The sequence below is a fragment of the Ixodes scapularis genome, unplaced genomic scaffold (assembly GCF_016920785.2).
Source record: "Ixodes scapularis isolate PalLabHiFi unplaced genomic scaffold, ASM1692078v2 PGA_scaffold6__148_contigs__length_123643588, whole genome shotgun sequence".
Classification (NCBI taxonomy): Eukaryota; Metazoa; Arthropoda; class Arachnida; order Ixodida; family Ixodidae; genus Ixodes; species Ixodes scapularis.
The window spans coordinates 89,248,775-89,258,329 of NW_024609881.1; positions in this window are offsets into that span (position 1 = coordinate 89,248,775).

Genomic DNA, 9,555 nt, shown 5'->3' on the forward strand with positions numbered 1-9,555 from the left:
TCGAGAGACTCGTGGCCGGGAGTGTAGACCAGTTCCACGTTGGGAATCTTCGAATTCTACCTCTGGATGCAGAGGGCCTGTGGGGAGACTGTTTCTTCGCCAAACCGCCTAGTGGCCGCTTCCGAGTCGAAAAGGATGGTCACTTGGTATTGGAAAGGGCGATCGAGACATCCTCTGCCACCACCGACTGGGTGGTGCAGACCGATGCCGTGATGACTTTGTCGAAGTCGCTGTCACTGTGGATCACACTCACCGCCGCAGCGGCTTGGCCAGAGTAGTGTGGAACGTCCGTGTCGAAAATGTCGTCCAGGTTACCATAATTCCGTCACAGAGCCTTGGCCGGGGTCGTCTGACGACTTGGGTTCAAAGATGGTTTTATGTTCCACGGAATCGGTGACCCCCGGATCTTGTCCCGCAGAGCCAGCGGCAGCTGGATCGTCTCGCGTTGCGATGCGGGGATTGGGATACCGAGCGAGCTTGGAACGTGTTGCCCACTGCAGGTGAGGGCCAAGCGCTGCCGCTGACTGACTAGGTGCGCGTCGACGAGTTCCTGGAAAAGTCTGTTCACGCCCAGCCCACGATGTCGCCCAGCTCACGGTGTCACCCACCCGCAGCAGCATGGCGTTCACCACGTACGGCGGCACCCCCGGTGCCAGCTTGTACGCCGTGCGGATAATCAGGTCCATATTTTCCTTCCTTCACAACAGGTTGAGATACGAAGTTGCGTAGGTGATGCGACTCACGACGAAAGCTTTTGTCAACCGGATCAGGTCCGACTCCTTGAGCCCGTGTGTGCGACTCGTTATTCTGCTCGTCACGCGCATGACTTGCGTGGTTGTCTCGACGAGGCGGTCGACCGTGTACTTGGCTCCGCCGTCCCGCTGGAGGTAAAGGACCAGGATCCGCATCCGCTCCACCACCGGCAAGGGGTAGCGTCCTTGAAGGTTAGGCGGATGTCCACCTCATTGTTCTTCAAGGTTGGCTTTTCTAAGCGGAAGATCCACAGCTTAGACTTCTCGGAGGCGCAGTGAAGGTTGCCGGCATCGACGTAGCTCCGCAAAGTCTCGATTGCCTCTTCGAAAGAGTCTTGCTTCTCGCCTTCCTACCCCACGTAGTCCAAATCGTGAGGTCGTCCACAAAGAGGGAGTGCTTGATTCGGGGGAATCCATTCCAGTAGAAGTAGCTTGCGCAACCTCATGGTGAGAAAGGTGCGTTACAGGACCAAGCCCTGCGGGGTGCCAATGCTGGGGACCGGGATGCGGCCCGTGTGGATGGACTCGACTCCGACGGTGGCCGTGCGGTCGCTCAGAAGGTCTCGCACGTAGTCTTACATCTGGGGCCCGCACCCAGTCGAGGACAGGATCTCTAGCACCACCATGTGGCTGACATTGTCAAAGGCGCCCTCGATCTTCAAGGCCAGGGCCTCCTGTGTCGTCATATGGGAGATTCTCTCGAGGATGTCCTGTTTAATTTGGAGCAGGATGTATTGCGTCCATAGGTGTGACCGTAACCCGAACACATTGCTGGGAAAAACGCCCGTGTCTTCCAGAAAGTGCTGAAGCAGGTTGGTGAGCACGTGCTGCAGCAGCTCGCCCAGACACGAGTTGAGGGATATGGGGCGGAGATTGTCCAGGCTTAGGGACTAGCCTAGCTTGGGAATAAGCACTATCTCCGCGTACTTCCACTCCACCCGGATCTTGTCCGATTCCCACACACGGTTGAGATGCTGGGATAGAGTGGCCAGGGATGCGTCGTCCAAGTTCTTCATTATCCGGTTCTGGATCTTGTCTTTGCCGGGCGAGGTGATCCGCGTCAACTATTGACCCACCCGCGTCACCTCTTTCTCGTCCAAGGGCACTGTCGAGTTTGGTGCTGGTCCCACTGTTGTAGTCGGCGTACGCCACCGGGACCCGCTTGCCGATGCACCTGTCCTTCAGCTTCCCGGGGGTCTCGTCGACCGTGCCCTCGAAATCCGGCACGTTTTTGCGTAGTGTGTTGATCGTCTGAATCTTCCTTTGTCGCGTCCAGAACGTGGCGCAGCAGTGACCCCGTTTTCGCCGTGTCCAGTGTTCCCTGGAGCATGTTGAACGTCTGATGCCAGTTAAAGCGTGACTGCTGGGATGCGTACTCAAGCATTTCCCTCTCCAGCTTGGCGATGCGGCACTTGAGCTTGCGGCTGAATCGCTGGCTTTTCCAACACTTGAGGAGGCCACGGCTGGCGGTCCACAGGTGTGGGAGACGAAAGTATAAATCTGGCCTGTCGTTGGTGAGATTCGTGTGTCTGGTGTGCCTCTTCTCTATGTCAGTCTGCAGCTCTCTTAATCACTGCTGTAGGTCGCACGAGAGCACGGGCTCCTTCGGGCGCAACCCGCGGAACACGTCCCAGTCGCTTAGGGCCTCCTTACTAACAAACTTGTCCTGAAAAGTAATGGTGACCTGAACTTCGGTGATGGAATGGTCTCTGTCTAGGCTCTCGCCTGTGTTAATCCATTCGGTTGCGATGAATTTGACTAGCGTGAGGTCGTTCCACGTGTCCCTATTTTCGCTATTCCCGTGCGCGTCATAAGTTTTGTGCCGGTCAGAAGGCTGAACTGGTGTTGGCAAATCGCATCGTGCAGTTTGGCTCCTTTTGTGGTCGCCTGACTGTACCCCCACGACGGGTACGTAGCGTTGAAGTCACCTAACACTAGAAGGTTCTGCTTGGCTAGGTGAAGCGCGAGTGCAAAGAGACGCTCAAATAAGTCCTTTGTGCGGCTCGGCTGGCTATGTATGTTCAGAATGAAGAGGCTAGACGCCTTGCGCTTTTTGCGGAGGAGCTTCACGATCGCGCGCACCACCGAGGAGCTGTTAAACTAGTCTTCATCGTGCCGCATTGCGAGTAGCGTGGCTCTTCTTGGGTTTGCGTGTGAGCGCGTGAGCACCTGATAACCGGAAAGCGATGGTAGTTCTCTACCAGTTTCCTGTAGGCATATCAGGTCGGGGGGAAAGTCCCCGCTAGCAATGAACTGCGCAAAATCACCGTGTTTACCGCGGTGATTTTGCCTCTATCTCGTCCTGCCATCGTGAATGGCATAGGCCGGGTCGGCAAGGTGCAGGCTTAGTGTTATCGCTCCTGCGGTAGAACCTAAGACGCGCGTGACTATCAGTTATCACGCTCTACTGTCTGCTTCGAGATGACTCGTCGTAGGAGTGCTGCGCACGGTTGTTGTCATGTGACCTGATATGTGTGTATATATGTGGGTGTGGCAATAAACGGGGCACTTCTTGGTCTGGGCCCCAAGTCTTGCCTTCCAACTTGGGGCAGAGTGGCTGTCCGAATAGAAAACGGCGGCTGCTGCGTTCGGGATTACGCACGGCTGAGGAAGTAACCCCGCCCTTATGACTTTCGTGGCCACTTCTGTTTCGCTCTGCTGCACGTCTGACGTCTCCAGCAGTCGGGCAATCGCCTCTTCCTGACGTGCAATTGTCTCCTGTGGTCCAGTTGTGGTTTGTTGCCGTTGGATGTTAAGCTCCTGCTGACCCGCGATCGTCTGCTGCGCGTCCTCGGGCTGGTTGGGGGAGAGGCGGCGCGGGAGCCCTCGGCTGTTGTGGGGGAGGTGGGTTAGATTTCTGCTCTAGCTTGTCTAGGTGGTTGGTCATACGCGACATCGCGCTTTCATCTGGCTCATAAAGCTCACGCACAGAGTCGCGGATTTCAGTAGGGTTGGGTGGAGAAGGGGAGGGGGAGGAGTCTTCGACGGAGAACGGTGGCCCTTCAGCATCGATGCCCGGCTCACTCGCTTGGCGGTCCGGATCCGGCTCCTAACCTTGCTACGGCTGCGGCCACGTGGCGCGCGGCTCCTGCCGCAGCTCTCGGATCTGTCAGCCTTTGCTGACGGTTAGTTTCTAGGTGGTTTCCTGCTACGGCCCCTGCTGTAGCTCCGGCGGCCTGCTCTCTTCTGGCTTGGCCGACGATCAGTGGATCGGTGACGGCAGACCTTGTCCCCGCTGGGTTGGTCCCCGTCGCAAAGAACGCACTCCGGAAAGCAGGTGGGGTCCGGTGTGAGGGTGGGGGACGTGCAGCGGGGACACACCTGGCTACTTGACATTGGGCAGACGTCCGCACGGTGCCCTCTTTCATGCATGTGGTGCATCCCTGCTTGAGTGGTCCGTGCGGGGTGACCCGTTCGCGGCTACCTTAGTAGTCCACGTGACGTGGGGGCCGGAAACGCGGAGGTGATAAGTGTCGAGCCGGACTGGCCGAGCATGCGAGCGGTGATGAGCTGTATCCCATTCTCCGTCTGGATACCCCTCGTGAGCTCTTTTTGAAGGATCCTCGTCTCACCTCGTGGGTGACGCCCTTGACGGAGTCGTCCAGCGCCGCGAGATATGTGTACGATGGGTACCTTCGTCCTCGGAGCAAGAGCTGGTGAATTTGGGCGAGCGCATGAACCGTTGTCTCGTCCTCAGTGTGACTCGCAAGAATGCTCTGGCTGTGGGTTACTTGCAGGTGTACTGCGTCACTTACCTCCTCCACCAGAGAGTCGATGAGCTGGTAGTGGTTCACCATGCGAAGGTCCAATTCGTTGCGCGGACGCATAACGATTTTGAACCTTCTCTTCGACAGCGACACGAGGCGTTTTTTCACGTGGAAATCCGCTGGCTTAGCGGGGAGCGTCACGATTGGGGCTGGAAAACCTTCCGGCATGCGGGAACCGGGCGCAGCTTGCCCTTGTGGTGAAGCGCCATCTGCCACTCGTTCCCTCCGGTGTTGGTCACGGTGACATTTTCAGTAAAATTCATCGGGAGCATCCTGGGCTGACGATGAAGCACGCAAGAAATCATCTTGATGGCTCCGAGAGCCATGGCACGGTTACCTATGAATTCGGCCTCGCAGAGGATGGTGAATTAGTTCCGAGTAGGGAGCGCAAGGGGCTCCGCGTGGCAATGGGTGGCGCGTTATGATACGATGCACCCTTGGTAGCCACTACTCCAGCAGCCGGCGCGTTCGGCGTTAAGGTTGGCAAAGCGGAGGGGGCGGTCCTAAATTTGGTGGGTTCGAAATCCATATCTTCAGGCTGGCGAAGTTCCTGAAGATTTTTGGCGGTGCCTAGTTTTGTTATAGTGCCGTTACGAGACATTTAGGCAGGAGCCCAAGTGCTGGGCGCAAAAACACCAAATGTTGAAAGCTGAAGTGAGGTGGGTCTATTAACTTTGTCGTCGTCTTTTCTGTCTATAGAAGCTTTCGTGAAGAAGGTGTCAAGCTAGAGAGCGACCTTCCGAAGAACAGTTGTCTGCCATATCCACCACAGCTGCTGTGACACCTCCAGGATCACGGCCGGCGACAGCATGACACTCACTATGACGTCCCAAGGCAGAAGTCGAGAGACCACTTTCTGGGACGGGGTAAACATACCGGAAGGCGAACGGCGCATGTTCGCTCGCACGCATAGCTTGTCAAGACACTGTGAAGGTCCATTCGCTTATTCGCGTTTGAACGCGTTTGAGTGCGTTGCAGTGTCCTTGCGGCCAGGCGCGGTCGCTCCCCGCTACGCTCGGTAGCGCGACGCAAGCGAGTAGAGACTTGTTCAACTTTCCGAAGCGTTGCGGTGCGTTCGGGTGCGTTCGACCAATCAGAAGCCGAAAGAGGAGAGGGGGGACTTTTCGCTCGCCCCACCCGGCCGACTCGGCGAGACGTATCCGGTTCGCCGGTCGCAGTGCTTGCTTTTTCGTTTTGGGGAGCGGTGGGGACTGTATTTTCCAAGGCTGCGATGGTTCAAGCCTGAAAAAACGGCGGGGAAGCCGGCGAGATTGTCCCAAGATCGAACACTTCGACGCTGTGCTGTCGCTGTGCGCCGCCATGTTGCCTTGGATTTCGCTTACTATTGGTGAGCCACTAGCGACGATAGCGCGTTCTTATTGGCTCTTGACTGCGGTTGACTGCGTGTCAACGCAACTGTGCGTACAAGTTTGGCGCAAGCGGTCTTCGCAACGCAACGCGTCCGCTTGCCGCTACGAAACGCACCTCGCTCAAACGCGAATGTGCGTATAGGCCTTGAGGCACTCGACTCAACGCTCTCCGGTCTCGATATATACTTCTGTGCAATCACGATGTCTTCAAAAATAATAAAGAGGTAACAAAAATCGAGGGGGCAACGCTTTGAAGTAACTCAGTAATTTTTGCGTATGGCGCTTTTTGATCATTTGATCAAAATGCTGCGACATTTTGTTTTAACCAGTGGCAGTCTACGCAATGAAGAGATATTCTATATAACGTTTTCTTTTATACTTTATTAAACTAGCGTTCTCAACTGTCATAACGAGGACGATCGTTGGCATCTCTCCACTGTCCTGAGCACAAGTAAATTGTCAGGTGTTACTCGGTACCTAGGCCTAACAACCTCATTTGAGATGTGCGAGGGACACAGCTGAACCCGAAACGAAACCAAAACTGAGGTAAGATTACCTTTTTTTAGAAAGTAAAGCAAATGAATTATATGCACACATTTCCTACATTACAAACACTTAACACAAAATATAATAAAAAAATTTTCTTTTGTAAATAAAAATGTTGTCAGAGCATTTCACACAAATTTAACCAAGAAAGACGAAGTCTTATTGGCAAGACGTCAAAATAGCCTCCCTTGCTAATGGCGAATTCCACAGGGCGTTTTGGAGCGCGCCGGGATCGACTTTTCTGGAGCGAGCCTATTTCACTGGGCGATCGGGATCGAGACCGACGTGTTTCACTGGTCGTTTTGGATTAGCTCCCGCCCCAGAACTCGATCTGGACCCGAGAAATGTCGCTCACACGATTTGGGTGGATTCAACCGGAAGCCAGCCGGGCCAGCCCTCGGCGAACACACGTGACTTCCTTTCTCGTGGGGCAACTCGCCTGACCTCGCCCATCTCGCCTCAGAAGACGAGGAAGCACGTCGCGGGCTGGGCTCCTAGATTGTCTCGACATCACAAAAATTCGTAATGGCCGCTTGCTTACCCCTTGGCTCGACAGATGGTTCGTTTTCCAGGAAGGAGAAGAGAAGGTATTTGCCGCGCTACGGGCATTCCGGAAATCTTTTCTAGAAGCGCCTGAGCCATTCCTGCCACTCGTGCGTCGAACACATGTTAGCGCCGCGATGGCGAAAACGTCTTCGAAACGACCGCGGCAGGAGCGGGAAGGGGATTCCCGGGCAGTTGAATAATGGGAAGGCATCCGCCGATCCCGGAGCACTGGTCATGTTCCACTGGGGATCCGTAGGCGGCTCGACCCCGTTCGGATCGTGTGCTCCATTGCGGATCTGGTCAACTGACCCCGGCGCGCTCCAAAACGCCTAGTTGAGTTCGCCATAAGCTTTTGTTTCCCCGACTTACCTTGATCATTCTAGACGTAGCTGTGGCCCCGTATCATGTACCTCTTCTGACAATATTTGCGGCTACCATACATTCTAGATACCACCTTCAATCTCCCGCGATAGTAGAGTGCCTGGAGCGCGTCTTCGATCGGCGTGTTAGCATCCTGTGTTGCCTATATATCAAAAATGGTCCCGGAGAGGAAACAAATGAGGCCCCAAAAGCCGAAGTGTCATGCGGTTGCATGTCCCGATCCTGGCGGTTGGTCTTAGAAAGGCTAAAGACAAGCAGCGAGTAGCAGAAGCGAACGCGAATGTCACTGTCGTCACGGCGTCTTAACTTCGCTTCCGTGAACTGCCACACTGGACAGCTCCCTGGAGCAGAACAGGCGACTGCCACATACACCAGAGCTATTGAGACGTCACCAGAAAAGCGACTGGTGACAGTATGACAAGTCTATGACGTCATCAGGCGGAAATCGAGGGACCACCTTCTTAGACGCGGTAAACACACCAGTCGGAGACGCGTTCCAGACGCAATGGCGATAGTAAGTGCTTTGTTAGCGCTGACCATCGGCGGCGGTCCGGCAGACACCGCCATCTCTATTGGAACGAACTCCGATCAGTTAACTGTGGTGGGCCAGGTTCACTCAAATATTGTTATTGGCTCAATGACAGTTGGTGTCGCCGTGTGAATCCTGCCTATTGCGATTGAGAGCAACTGTCCTTGATTTAATAACACTTAAGAGCAATAATCTAACAAGGGTTTGTTTAAAGCTTTGTTTCAGGACTGCGCTGCATTCTGGTGTCCACCCTCGTTCTTGATGGTATTCAATAGATTTCCTAAATTCCCTCGCAGAAGCAGTAAAAACGAGTAACAAACTATGACAATTTGATGAACTGGCAATAGACATACAAATATACTTACAATTTTCTGAGGGCCCGCACCCCGTGGAATGTGCCGTGCCATCAGGCTTCCGGTCTGAGCCGTATTTCTTTTCTGCATTAACCAACAGCTGAAACAAATCTTCAGTTCCTGTCTGTTAAAAAAATAGAATTTGCGAAATAAATATTTTTTTTAAATCGCGTTCAATTAGGCCTGGCGTCATGAAAACCTGCGTATATTTGCTTTGCTCTTCGCCATCAGCTCAATGCCAACAATCAAGAATAAACAGTTTGTTGTGATATTCTTCCAGTGTTTGAGAACTTTGTAACTCCATGGCTCATACACTGTGCGTTCCATTTCTATCAAACAAGCCTTAGCAGGTTCTAGATTTTATAACGCGATAAAAAGTGGCCGCAATAACCCCGAAGTCTGTCTCGAAACTATCTGTCCAAAAACAACCCATAGCAGTCGAACACGTTTTAGTCCTTGTTGCTGATCCACGTATGGTGGGGCGGAAGGACGTGCGCGATTACTGCTCTGCTCCGTTCTCTGGCAGAAAACAATTTTATCACTGTGGCATGTTCTCGCCGGTTTCTCCGCAAATGCCTAGATATTTAGGCTGACGAATACGACCTATTCATGCAGTTTAGAAAAAACAGCTAAAAATGCAAGCAATGCTCGGGGAGCACCAATCTTCGGTGACGAGACCTCTCGGCACTGAATGAGACGGCAGGCTACGCCCCCAACTGGGAACACGAAATCCAACATCGGCGGGTAAGACAGCGGTGAATCGGCTCATACAAGTGTTTCTTCGCAAATGCTTCGCCTGCTCGTGAGGCTCTCCTCTCGGTTTGATATTTTGACTGCTTAGGGAAAATTTCTAAATGAAGACAACAGTGCACTCGGGAGTTTCCCAACTTCACCAAGCAGTTGTGAACGAGAGCATCACGGCTTTTCCAGAAAGAAGCGTCATCCGTCTCGCCGGAATCAACGGCGCCGTCCTACGTTGCTGTTGCTCTGTGTGCCCCCTTCCCCCCAGTCTTCGGCTCAGTGACAAACTTGTAACGACCCCATAACTGAAGCTATCAGTGGGATGACATCATAGTCCGCACATCCAGACAAAAGGCAAGTCTTCCAACACGGCTCGCAACGTGGATGAATACCTCCACTCTGACCAGGATCGTGGTCCAAGGCCTCGCGCCTCATTCGGCTAAGCTACAATTTACAGCATAAGAATGGCGCCTCGCGCGCCGCCTTCAACTGGCTTGTATGTGCTCCGTCTGGACCCAGGGGACAAATCACTTGATGTAAACGTGACTAAAGACGCGATATCTAACATAT